This window comes from Andrena cerasifolii, chromosome 8 (assembly GCF_050908995.1).
Source record: "Andrena cerasifolii isolate SP2316 chromosome 8, iyAndCera1_principal, whole genome shotgun sequence".
NCBI classification, from domain to species: Eukaryota; Metazoa; Arthropoda; class Insecta; order Hymenoptera; family Andrenidae; genus Andrena; species Andrena cerasifolii.
In genome coordinates, this window is record NC_135125.1 from 13,338,320 (window position 1) to 13,352,534 (window position 14,215).

The window sequence follows — 14,215 nt, forward strand, 5'->3', positions numbered from 1 at the left end:
CGAGCTTTTCTCGAAGCTCGCGATTAATCATGCTTGCAATTATTGAAAATTGCGCGCAAAGTCTGACGCGAGGCGGGCTGCTCCTTGGAACATGGTCGATAGGTGAATAATCGCTCGTGAGTCGGGGATTATGATCGCGTGAGTCACTAATTTCGAGAAGATTTATGCTAAGAAGTTGGAGAGTTTGATGGGGGGAAAGTGGTTCGTCTAACGAAGCACTTATCGATGAAATAATCGAAGCTTTCAGTTGCTGATTCCTCGCGCTTCTCCACGCGAAACACCGTAGGTACTCTTCCAGCCACTACTTTCTTCTGGGGCGTTGATAAGGTAGCGCGATAACGTTGACTGGGACTGGGTTGTGCAATAATGATTCTTTCGGATGCAAAGGCAAGAGGAAGTCCTGGAAAATGGAGAAGAACTGAAGGAAAAGTATGAAGTCGAGGGAAGTAGAACGAGATCGAGTTGAAATCTTCGTGCCACGAACAGAAGTCTCGATGTTTTAATTAATTTTCATCAGAGATTTTCGGGATACCCTTGCAACGTCGAGTTTTATAATAACATCGAAGAGATCGGTGTCGAAGGGATTCGATATTCAAAGCATTTGATACTCGGGATTTTCGAATTAACGAGCTTCGACGTTCGTCGGGATATTAAAACACACGCGACGCATTTACAGGGATTTGCATCGCGAACTCTTCCCTTGTTGGCGCGTGCGAAAATTCAGCAAAAGACGGCAGGAGGGGTGCAAAGCGCTCGTGTTTCGCGAAAGCTCTCTCGATTTAAGCAGCTTACTATCGCCACAGTCTACGGGGTTGCTGGATTTAAAATTTCCATCGACATAACGTGTTTTCACGGAATAATACAACGTTCGACTTGATCCTCGCTAATTTGCTGTTTCTGGCTGATCTTGCGAAATCGCTGCCGAAAGCCTCGTATTCATGGAAATCCATTGCGGTCATATTGGCGACAGTAAATTCTCCATTTAGTGGTTATTTCGTTGTACCTAAAGAAAGCCGATGGCTATGTAAGTGGGGTTGAAACTACAAATAGGAATCAGGTGGAATAAATTAATGAATATCTGAGGACAATATAATGTCAAGATAAGATTCTAAATTAAGCTCTGTTGAATTTTTTCTATCTTCGCGATGTCCAGATATCACATGGATCTGCAATTAAGATTCTCAAAATCTCCCTTATCCACATCTCACAATTTACCTCTCTCGGTCTTCATCCTCGAAGCGCCTATCTTCAGAGCGGACTTTGCAGATGGACTGATAGTCCACTGCAACGGCTATAATACGAGCCTCTTTACGGTGCACCGTAATTTACTCGAAACGCGTAAAAATCGATGAAAGTAATGGCTCGAAAAGCGACAGAGGCTCCCGCCAGTAGTGGTCAGAGGAGGCCAAGCCCCGCACAATGTTATTCAAATTTCATTAAAGACGATTCGGCCTACTCAGTCATCCCCCGTCCAGGTTTTCAATTAGAGCGTGCTTCTGGCCCCTTAATCGTCGCAGCAAAGAGCCGCGATATAAAGTGAAATTCCTGAAATGGTCGGGCTCGTTCGACGCGGCCGTATCCAGATCGTAAAACCGGGCATTAAGTAATTCTTTTTAAATCGCGGCCGCGCGTAAATTGTAGCATGAATTACGTCCAGGTCCGCTCGTATCCCCGTCGCGTTGCTTCTTCTTCTTCTTCCTCTTCTTCGTCTTCTTCTTTTCATCGTCTTCTTGCCGGGCTGTGCCATATTTCCCTTTAAGCGTTTCGCCGTGCAACCGACAGTTATAAACTCGCGTTCCCTGGAAAGCTGCGAGAAGAAAGACGTGACACCGTCGGAACTCCTTCGACACGCTGCCCTGTCTTTTATGGGGATAGGACGGTACCCCCTCCTAGCGCGAGTGAGAACCTTCAGAGTCGAAAGCCGCCATGAGAACTTCGTCCCTCGAAAGGGGAAGAGCAAAATGTTATTCAGGTTTGCGGGGCGAGTTAGTTCCCGTTGATGGGCTATGAGAAGATAAAGTCTCATTATACGAGATAAGGCTGTTCACAGGGGTTTTGTCGGCGTTGGGGGGAACTTGTGGATGGGCTTTGTTCTGCGACTGTGGAAGATCATTTTTGGTGTAGTAGTTTTATGAAACGGGCTTTTTTTTTAATATAGTGAGTGATGATTTGCGATCTGGGGGGAAGGATTAGTTGAAGCTGTGGTTTCATCGGAGTTCAGTAAAATCTTTTGTGATAAATAATTCATGATTAGAGCGATATCTACTGTTGAAAGAATTATCGAAAATTCTTTGCCCTTTTAATTAAGTTTGGTACTTGTTACGTTTTAACGAAGAGTAGTCTAGTTTTTTCTGGTTTTCATACAGGAAACAGAATTTCCTCTCACGGGCGTAGTTAAATTAAATGTTTCTTAATTTAGTAGAGCGTAGAATTTTTCCACTGACGACTCCCAGCTGGTTTTAAAACATTCTGGCTTCCCTCGGAGTAAATTCTAGCTACCTCCGTGACACTGTGCGAGATAATGAAACACAGGGATAAAAGTAGAATCTTCGCAAAACGAACGCAACACTTTCTTTGCTCCTTGCAATATCATATTATCTGTAGAACTTCTAGAAATTTTCCACATGATATTCAGCTGAATAAGGATATTAATTATCCCAAAGTCTTCTTACCTTTATACTCAGTATTACTGATTTTATACTACTAATTCATAAAAGTGAATGGTCATACAAGTTCTAGCAAGTAACAATGCTTTCCAAGAATTAGAAACTGTTAGAGTAAAAATATTTCCCCAAACACTTTTCAAAATAACTTCTCGGCTCTATGTATCAAGTAGAAGAATTTTAACTTCGTGAAAATTAAAAGAACTCCCCGAAACAATGAAATTGTCAGAGGTATGTGGTAGCTTCCTGCGCGAGAGGTTAATTAAGAGAAAATATTTTATCGCGCATGTAGCATCAGATATTCTGTATATAAAAATGCGGCAAAGGACGATGAAAGAAAGCAGGGGAAGAGGGAATATCGGGCAGCACAGGAAGCGGCTTTTCAGGCAGGTAGCAGCGACGCAACATCCGGTGTGGATAACGCCTAACAAAAGGGTATCCTTCCGTTCTCGTCGGCGAAATAGATACTGCTTTCATCGGGCTGCAGAAAGCAGATTTTTCGTCTAAAGGACGCCTCCCATATTTCCTCGAGCCTCCGTGTAACAGCCTTTCCTGACAAAGTGAGCTTGTCAGCTTCGACTGAACTGCCGTGGAATTTATAACCCTTTAATGGTAAATCGAGTGAAAACCGCGCAAAAGGCTGCGGCACAAAGTGCTGTGAAAATGTTGGGTATTTTTTAGATTCCTTCTCGCGTGGAATTTTTAAAGGTTGCTTTCGTGGTGTACTTAATTCATTCTCTCAACTTTGGTTGGTTCGAGTGAAGTTCCGGACTGAACATACGTTACAAGAATTTCAGATAGATATCGCATCGAAAATTCCATTAAAATAATATAAATCAATTCCCTTGAATATGCTTGCAAATATTGATTAATAGAATCTCTCAGTATCTCCTTATTTTCAAAATTGTAGAACTCGTGTCATAAGAATATACATACACAGAGAATGAGGGTAATATTTCTCAGATTTTTCATAAAAATCCGCTCGAGTTCCGAAGTGGAAACCCCATAAACACGTCGGGCGATAAACTTTCCTCGCGTAATACGGAATCACTCGACTCGGTGTTCCACATTCCTCGTACGGCGTGAAAACTAATTTCGCCATATACATATATGCCCGCGCTGTTTTCAGCTGCGGACGGTTTTTCCAGCCCGACTTTGCCGCCCTATTCAATCGCGCTTCCTTTTACGTCCTTTTCCCTTTCCGCGTCCTCTGTTCCACGCGTAGGAAGTCGCGGTCTCGAGCAATTGACCCAGTTCAATCGCTTCCAGTCCCGCTCGTCGTTCTCCGTTCCCTGTCGCCTCGATTGGATTTTCCGCGCCACGAAAAAGTCCGTCGAATCAGCGAAAACAAATGAAAACGAATGCGACATCGAGCCCCTCCGAACTTCCAGGTGCATCCGGGAAAGATTTCTCACGAGTTTCAAAGTCGAACGCGGAGATGCATTCGGAAGAGTTGACAGTGTTTGGCTGGGAGCTTCGTAGCATCCAAGTTTGATTAGACTTTTCTGGGTTGCTGCAGCAGAGTTTGTGCGATATAAAGTATCCCGGGGAAAATGGAAATACTTTCTTTGAGGGACAACGAAAAATGCATTCTGGAATTCGTTTTTGGTGGAATGGTTTGGAGGACATCTGAGGAATTTTAAAACTTTCTTTTCAACGATTGATTTTAAGTCAATGATTTATAAAAGATTGTGAAAAATGAGACGTCATTTCTAGGCTTCTGTGATCAGGTCATGTTTCAGTAATTGCAGCTATAGATTTAGAGCAGCGTGAATATCAGATTTCTGACTTAAAATTAACTTCAGAATTCACGCGTGAAGTTTGTGGATGTTTTTCCTGGAACACTCAGTATAAACAATCGAGAGGCGAAGAAACAGGCCGAGTTTGATTTATATCGTTCGAGAAAACTTCGAGATGCGAAGAAAGCAGAAGTGAAGAGAATATTCGAGATTTAAAGAGTGGAATTTCTAATCGAGAAATGTTTAAAAAAAAAAAATAGAAAAGTAGCTACTTTTTTCTAAATACATTCGTTTCCCTAATTAAAAGTGGAAACTTGACCACGAAGATCAATTAAATCAATTTTCAAAAGCAATGCCAACTAATCTGCAATTGCAGTTTCTGCTGAAAATTGATTCAATTGAAGTTAAAAATTTCATGGAAATTTGTAACATCGAAAATTCAGATTTTCTCCACTCATAAATGAAAAAGTGAAACGAAATGAAAGAATTACGAAATTTCTCGTGGCACGAAGCTTAAACGAAATTTCTGTAACGTTTTCAAAGCATGTAAACCAGTAAATTGCACTAGCTGCATGACGTCACTTGACATTTCGACTATTCAAAGGCGATGAAGTAATGCAACGATTAGATTAGCTCGTTCGTAAAAAAAGTTTTTACCCGTCTTTTTTTTTCGTTTCTACTTGGACGTAGCAACGTAAACATCGTTTGAAAGTTGTGACTAATTTGACCTATATTTCGAAGTCTGCCGCCTACCCCCGATATTTCTGAAAAATCTGCTCACCATAAATCTTTCAAGGCTTAAACAGCGTGCTTTTTCTTGCACTATTTTCCTTTCATACATTTGCACGCCCCTACTACAAACCCCTATTGGTACCAGTAATTTTCAGAAACCTGGAAGTAATTAATAATAAAAACTTCCAGGTTCAGTTATTCATTCAATCCTCGTTCAACGTTCTACCACTGTAAAATTATATTTCTATGGTGCTCCACAGAAACATTAGCACCCTACAAAATCAAGTTCCTTTAAGAAGGAACACGTTAGTGTAAGTAGCTCAAAAACGCAGTCTTAAAATCCGCATAATTTCATTTCACTTCGGCGACACCCTTCCTGAGACGTATATTCGCCCCAACATTGATATCCTCTCATTAAACGCGAATAAAGTGCATTTTCCGGGTGCCCGTAATTCACCTGGACTTTTTGCTCGCCCCGACGGCGTCGTTCCAGATTCCATTCACGTGTAAAATATTTTGCAAACATTCATTTCGCCCGAACAACGTTTCGACTTCCCTTCCATTCACGGGGTTGATTCAATTTAGCCAGCGCGGACGGTCGAGAAAGAGAAGTTGCAGAACCTGCTCCCTCTCTCTCTCTCTCTCTCTCTCTCTCTCTCTCTCTCTCTCTCTCTCTCTCTCTCTCTCGCCTCTCTTTATGCGTCTTCCTTTCATCGGTCGCCCACACCCCGTGCGCTACGTGATCAAGTGTGTAACGTGGAGATTTTATGACAATATCTGGGACGTGGGTCGTTGAACTTTTCACAGCCTCTTTTGATTCACTCCAGGATCCGCGGGGAATCAAATCGTGGTTAATTCTTAGAAGCGAAGATCAAGGAGGAGGCACGACGCGAGGCGCGCTGCAGCAGAGCGGATGTCCTTTCGGCGTGATATCATTTAATCGTCGGACGCTCTATTCGGCGTGTAGAGTGTAAAATATCCACGCGTTGTGCCACCGTGCGAAGGTTTAGTGCGGGTAGAATGAATATGGAAATGTCTATTCGAGTTGTTATTTGTTGGGGAGGGTGGCGTTGGGAATAAATGGGCGAAGTTTGCACTGGGTGCAGTATAAATAATGCAAGTTCATACTTTACGGGGGGAAATTATGGCGTGCGGCGAAGTATGGTATGTAAATCGCTGGGCACGAGGTGGACATGGGTGTCTGAAGTAATTACGCGAATTAATTTTAGGAATTAATGAATCGGCATTTCAGAACAGGCGGGAGTAAACTGTGATTATGGAGATCATTTGAATTTCGCGAATATGCTGTTGTTTCTTATGAACTTCCGCATCCTTAAGTAGTTTATTTGTCATTTAATTCGAACATGTATCTTCTAATAATCGAATGAAGTGCTTCTACTGCTTCTGGAATTGATTTAAATTATTCAATAATTTAAATAAGATGCACACATCGCGGCGAAGCGAGGAACAGTTTGCTCTCGCTTACTAATTAAATACAACGACCGAGTAAATTCCGCAAACCGCATCGATGGGCCGAAGGAAACTACACCTAGCCAATTTATTTAGCGCTTGCCGCTCGAGGCGCTACTTTATCCAGGCCTGAACGCGCGTAACGAGTGTGTAAATGTGGTACCCGCGCGATCATTGAGACCTGGCGAGGTAACGCGAGTGAATGGGATAGCACGAAATCGCAAGTGTACCAGAAGCGTGTACGTGGACTATCAGGAACGGTAATCGAGTTAATCGACGGACGCTGAGCCACTAATTAGCGTAACGAACGCTAGCGAAGTAAGATCCTTGGGAAGGAGACTCTATCCGAATATTTCGGTGTAGGTAGGTTGCAGTGGTAGCGGCGATCCACTCGGTGGCATAATTCAATAAATTCTGCACACCGGTTCCCGGGAAACGATTATCAATCGCGACAGTGTAATTGAATTCACTTGAAAAGGAACTCGGAGTAGGTAATACCTACTGCACTCGAATCAGTGGCTCTCGAGCATTTCCAGAGCCGATGGAATCTTAAAGTTGCGCAATGGAATTTCCTGCACCTTCGATGGAGCGTAAACGATGAATCGAAAGGGATTCTTTGCAGAGATCCGAAATAAGTTATGTTAAAAAATATAACATGTCTGATTCTTTGTGTTTTGTAGCTTTAACTTTTTGGCACCCTATTCAATGCTTTCTTGCCAAATTTTCTGAGGAACTGAAAATTACCATTACGCGTTACAACTTTCAACTAGGGTGTAGCTCGTGAACCCATAGAAATCATCCATAATGACTTTATTCTATAATGCATGCTATTCTCAATTGTAATTTCAAAATTCCTATTTTTGTATTCGTAATTACGCGTTATTCTCTTTATAGCCGTTTTTATTAGAGTTCTCAGTGAAGTATCCTTGAAATCGAAATAAAAATATGTACAGTCACAGGTTTTTCACCGCGCCGCCGTTATTACCAGTCGCCAGTTTGCGAAACGACGCTTTGAGGTAGAGCAAAACCAATGTTCCGCGAAAATGTTATCCAACCGCGTTAATTCCATTATACGGATTTCGCATTGCCCGCTTAATTGCAAAGCGAGCCCGCGTCCCTTTGTTGCCGAAGTGTGTACTTTCCAACGATTGTTTCAGCATCTATCTATGGCCTTACATAATGCGTGTACGATTGTTGTGCAATCGCGCAGCTGCGCTTGTTCGAGCACACAATGAAGATGAAACATATTTTTCGCGCGTACGCCGACGAATCTATACCTGACAGGAAACGTTACTTCCGCGTGGGGGTCTAATTGACTGTTAATCATTGGAAACTCATTATGCAGTGGACGTCGTATTGTTCGCGGCGAAACGGAATTGTGTTTGATATTCGTGTTTTCTTCTACATTATTCGCTTCATCGACGAGCGTATTCTGATCAGGTGTGTTTGCTATGTTTGAGTGGCTTGGCCCACCCTTTGCAAGGCTTTCAAGGGTTTTTGAATTTTTAGAAAGGGTATTTAAGGGTTTTGAGGAACAGGTGTTTAAGATTCTTTTGGAAGTGTTTCACTCTTTCGTACTTGAGATACTTAGGTGTTAAAAGGGAATTATGGTTATTTTCTTCTGAGTTAGAAGGTTCTTTGCGTTGACTCAATACTTGTATGAATTTTAGCAATTCTTTGGCTTAGTTAAGTTTAATGATTATAATTAGAAGAGGTTTAATGGTGAAATAAATTGCCCAAGAATCTTCAGTGGGTAGTATTTCAATCAAAGTGTCCTTTGATTATTATTGAACCACACGAAAATATTTGTCTGCAGTTGAGTTATTTTTAAACGCATAATGAAATGAAGAAGCCACTGGTTAAATAAATTGAATTCATCGAATTCGCCCTAGCTAAGTGAATTAATTGTGTTCAATCCCCTCGCCTGCAAATTTTCAATCAAGTCAGCCTTCAATTACTATTTCAATCTTAAACATTTTAAGTCTCCATGGATCTTAAAAGTCTCACTGAGTCTTCCAGCAAGAAATCTATTGATAGTCAACATTTATCAGACGTTAAAACAGTGCTGAAATCAATTCGTCACCTAAATCATAAATTCGAAGTGCTCTAACCCTCTCAGAATCCATCATCAAGTCTCGTGCTTCAATTCAGTTGTTCCCAAAGCTAAAAAAACTCCAAAACAGAAGCGTTTCGCCACAAGGGCCAAGTGTTTTCGACTTTTTTAACCAGAGCCCGGTCCAACTCGTAAATCTGTCGAACACATCGACTGTGTTTACGGCGGACATAAATCGCGGATCGTAGTTGCAGCGGCAAGAGGAAAAGCTCTGTCTTCGCGCGCGGCTCGCGATAAGTTCGCGTCGACCTCGATAAATCAGCTTTACGAGCTTTACGTGCGAGTGGACGTGTTTCCACCGAAAGTGTCGCACAGTCCTTCTTTCGCGTTATTACGCAAGACGTTTTCGCGACTGGGATCTGACTTCCGCAGAAGAAAAACGAGGATATCCTGGTAGCGCGAAGGAAAACACGAATGGAGTGAAACTTCGAATAGCCTCGGAAAAATTTCGTAGAGACAACATTCCTCATTTCTCGCATCGGTTACCTAATTCTTTCCAGATTTGGAGCAACTATGACAAATATCCTTGGACTTTTAATAGAGGGGTAATTATCGGTGTTATCTTTTTCCCCTTCTAGATTGATTCGTTACCGTAATATGGGGGAACATTGGCATTAAGGGGTAAAATTGGCTGACGCCAAAATATATTCTTGGAACTGGGAAATGTACAGAGGACCTGACTGTGTGCAGTGCATAATGCATCGTTATTAAATTTACGGAATTTGCAATGGTGCACCCTAAGAAATTTGTTATGAATGACCAGCCTGCCAGGATGACGATTATATAGAAGTAAATAAAAACTTCAAGAGATGAATGAATTAAAAAGAAACTAATTTAGGTGCCGATGTAACCCCCGTTTAGTACAATTTTGGCTGTTAATGCTTTTTATATTAACAGCTAATTAACATATATTAAAAAGGGGGAAGGACAAAAATTGTATGCTTTTTTATACTTGTAGTAAAATAACAGAAGATGTAATGTTATAATAGGATATTTTTTTAAATATCGTAACAATGACAATCTGTCAATGCTCCCTCATATTACGGCAATGAAGTTTTCTTGGCGTAAGTAGGTTAAAATACCTTGTTACGCAGAATCGCCTTAGATATTATTCCACGCCACTGAAACCACGAGGATTTTATTAAACAACCGCACCAAGCTGTGAGGTTTATTGCCAAAGATACCGAGAATGTCCCAGCAAATATTGAAGTCTGCAGCATCAGCTCCTCGGAAACGCGCAGAATTTCGCCTGCAAATGGTGCACCATGCGAGCTTTGATCGTTTCCTTGAATTAATTACTTGCCTAGAATGCGAGAATCTCGTTCCTTTATACCAGTTGCACATAATTTTCTCAACTCCTACCTTCGGTCTTCGCGGTCCTCCTCGGCGAAAGAATTTCCTCGTTGAAAAATATCTTCCTTTTAAATTAAGCTTTTGCCGCGAACCCGCGGGCGTATTTAAATTTCCTTTGCGTTATTTACGCCTGACGTGGTCGTATAATTCCTATGTAGTGACCAAAAAGCAATTTTAAAGTAGCTGGAAAATATCATTAATACTTCGAACTCGGAGGGGAAGAAAATTACTTGCACTATGTACCTGATTAAAATCTGAGGGATAGAACTGCTTAGAGATTTGAAAAAATTTTAGGTCGTCTTCCACCTTTGAAAAATTCTATTTGTATAGGACTTTTCGGTGCTAGATCTCATTAACTTTATAAAGCTTTATAGCAGTCTAAAATCTATTTGTATATAGCTTTATGTACACACAAATGGAATTTTCAGAAAAATCTCTGTCGATAGACCTACTGTTTCATACTACCAAAATGGGACTTTAAGAATAACAGATTTCTGTTTCATACGTATTAATACAAAAGAAAATTCCGTGAAGAATACCATTCAATTTCTATTGCCTCAAAGATAACACGAAGAAGGGGTGTTCACTAAGATGTTACTTGTATTAATGGAAGTATATTATATTATACTGCGCTCTCTGCTATGATACTAGTTTCATACACAGATTCGTCCCATCTATTATACGCATACACTCTATATCACGTTACAACCTAATAATATTCCAACTACTTCATCCTCCATTCTCTTCGTGGTTTCGCCGCCGTAGTTGGCCTGGCGATCTTCTAAATAATACGTAATATATTCTGCACATTCTTCAGCGCTGTCCAGAGGGAGGAAGCTTTCTTCCATGGGAGATTATTAAATGGGATAGTTTAATTCCGAGTTAAGTCCTCGCGCGGGAGACCGGCAGTCTGGTGAATTTCGAGTTCAAAGGCCGGATTTGAGATTCTCCCCAGGATTAAAGGCTGCCCCGTCGCGGACGACTATTCGCGTCGACGTTTCGTAAAAGATATAGGGATGCTTAAAATAGAGAGGATACGAGGCGCTGGACGAAGTGGCTTTTAACGATGAACCGAAGCCGAGAAATCGCCGAGACTGTGGCATGATTAAAAGGGGGAAGGCCAAGCAACTTTCCTTGCTCGTTATATTCGCGAAAAATTATTACCTTCTGTTTTTGTTTAAAATTCTTGGTAAAACAGCAAGCTCATTTATTAGCAATATTATAGCGACAGCGAGACTAACTTTGGAGTGAAATTCTCACTTTGCTTACATTCTTTTTTTTAAAGTTTGAAGCAGTACTAGAATTTTCGAAATGTAAGGATAGCTTCATTGGCAGTTGCAGATCATCTTAATTACTTGTTGAAGCAAAAACTCGAATACTGCAAAATTTCAGGGATATTCAATTTCTTTGGTGCAGTGAAAATATTAAAATTCTATTCTTCCCTCGAAAATACTTCTCCATCTATATCTATATTTCCCAACTCACTGATGGCAACAATAGTCATCAGTACACTAAGTTACATTAATTATGATCAGGCTAACAAGAAATTCGAAGAATCTCCTACTCAGAAAGTTCCACCAGAGTTCTTTAATTGCTACTACCCCAAATCTGTAGTCTCCCTTTCATCCTTGAAACTTCGCAAAACTTTCAAATCCCCACAAACGTGATCATTTAATTACTCAAGGCAGCCTTCGCAGAATCTTCTTCCTCTGAACACCCTGCAATAAAAGTCAAGCCCCCCCGACGATACGTCGTGAAAAAATAATAAAATCTCGGGATGAAATGAGAGAAGGTAGAATCACTCGACGCACCTGGACCAAGGATACTGCTCTGATTATTATCGACAGTCATTTTCTCGAGCCCGACGTGTTAATATTTATTATTATTCCCCTGCTGTCAGCGGCAGCTTTTCGACCGGCCGGCGCTGCGAATCCACGGCGATTTATTGCGATGCGTGAGGGGCAGTCTCACGTACGACAGGTCCGAGGATTACCGTGCAAGGATGAAATCAGGAGCGCGTTATTCACGGTCGTTCAACGAGAAACACCGGTCTTCGTGGCGATCGTAAAATCATGTATCTGCTCTTTCGCTGTTCCGCCGCTCCACGTTCAGCCGAGTTCAGCACGGGCTGGTGTTTTTCCAGTATATAGTTCCTCTGCTGGGTGCAAATCGGTCGATCAGTCACGATACCCAGATGGATACTCGTTCCGTGGCCATCGCGATTTATCTCTGGTATCGGGAGATAAGGCATAGATTGCGACGTCGGGCTTGTCATTCGTTGAGCAAGAGTAACGCGCGCGATTTCTTTTGTACCAGTCGCTGAAGATACCGGGGGATTAATGGCAGAAGCGAAGGAGAGGGAAAGCGAGTGGCCTGATCAAATTAATTTGTGAGCACGGTGCTTAGATTATCGAATGGTCACGTTTTAATGCGAGATTCGATTGTTTATTATGCGATGCTACGTTTATGGACCAGAAATTGTATTGAAACTTCTTCGGTTCTCAGGGACTTTAGAATAAGTAAGGATTACTGACCAACACTGCATAGATCCTGTAAATGATAGCGATTATCGCAACTAGCTCGAGTCGATCCGCTCTGAATTACCACCAGTAACGAACACGCCGCGTTAATTAGTTCCACGAAATTTATCCAGGTGCCTCCTTCCATCCAGACGATCTAACGTTGATCTATCGACGGGAAGCAACGGCACGGTTCAGAAACACTCGTGGAAAGCACCCTAAGTTCGTTGCTCCAGTTTTGGACTTTCAGTGAAATCGTGGCCACGTTTGCATTGTTATTAATAAGGGACTTCTCAGGTCATGATTGAGCCTATTAATATTTCAATTTCTTTAGAATTTCACGTGCGCTGTTTAATTAGTAATTTCTTTGCGAAGATGTGAATTATATTGAGAATCAGAGGAACTAGAGATACAAAATTATTATCACGTACTCCTTAACAAATTAATAATGGAGGTACATATTCTCGAGTATAAAGATATATTTTAAAATTAAATTACTTTTGTGATGACTTTTAGACAATCATCTTGTTTTCTTTATGAAGCATCAGTTACGTAAAATAATATCGATTAGTTCATTCCCATTTCTACCCTTATTTATGAATATATTTTTCCTCGTAGACTAAATAAATTTATCTAATTGGAACATGATAAAATTAAAATTATACGAGGCTCTCGAACGACTCCAGAAGTTAAACTCAGTAAATGTTATCGTAGGTTTAAAATCACACCGTCTCGATGTCGTAAATCTTTCTCTCGAACATCAGGCTCAATGTAATTGCTCTGTTCCGATGAGTGCCCTTAACGATCCGCGCTCTTGTTTCCCGGAGAATGATTAACGAACCAGTTTTCGATCGTCGAGGAAACGGCGAAAAGCTCTGGTAAATGTAATAACAGTTCACGTGCACGATAAGATTTATAGGGGGTTAACGACGTGTGATCGAACGAACGGGGTGTTTCGTTAGATGAGACGGTGAATTCTGTAGGATTGTGTACCGCGATGGCTCTTACCATTGGTTATTTCACGGTGAAAATTTATCTACAGACTGTAGCAATATCCATCAGTGAGAAAATTAAAAAAATATCTGGTTTTTTTTTCGTTCAAATAAATACAGAAGAATAATTATGAAAGCTACTAGGTTACATTTTTCCTCTTATCTACTACATTTCCAATTTTCCAATTTATTTGAAATTTGCTCTTTCGAATTCTGAGTCGAAGCATGGGACTAATAATTTAGATAAGTGATACATAGTATATCACACTTTGAAATGATCATTCATAAAAGCTTCTGCATCCACTATTATTAAATAATTTTCACCAACACGTCCAGTCCCTCTCCAATACAGCCAAAACCAGTATCGCAGAAAAGGAGCATCGAAACCGAAAGGGACGTCCAGAAGAAGATTTATTTAGCGACGCATAAGTGCGATAAACGATTCCTCGTTTTTCTTTCGTTTTTACAAAACACCCGGGGATCCAGTGTGATCTCGGACCTAATTAATATTCCATTCGCCGTAAATTATTCGGATCGTTAATTAGCCCGGTGAAATTAACGAGCGCCGATTCTCGCGAGCGGATTCGTGTTTCTCGCGCCTTCCTGCTGCGCCACGTGGTCCCTTCATGGAAAT

At 41.2% G+C, this 14,215-nt stretch overlaps 1 protein-coding gene and 1 long non-coding RNA gene across 12 annotated transcripts in view; one reads left to right on the plus strand and one right to left on the minus strand.

The window, feature by feature from the left end:
• Raskol (Ras GTPase-activating protein raskol) overlaps nt 1–14,215 on the plus strand; it is a 365,041-nt gene that overhangs the window by 220,450 nt on the left and 130,376 nt on the right. The window lies entirely within an intron of this gene.
• On the minus strand, nt 10,681–12,516 carry LOC143372374 (uncharacterized). The gene is made up of 3 exons (XR_013086292.1): nt 11,882–12,516; nt 11,672–11,788; nt 10,681–11,448 (listed from the first exon to the last, which is right to left on the minus strand). It is a non-coding gene; the product is annotated as an uncharacterized LOC143372374 (long non-coding RNA).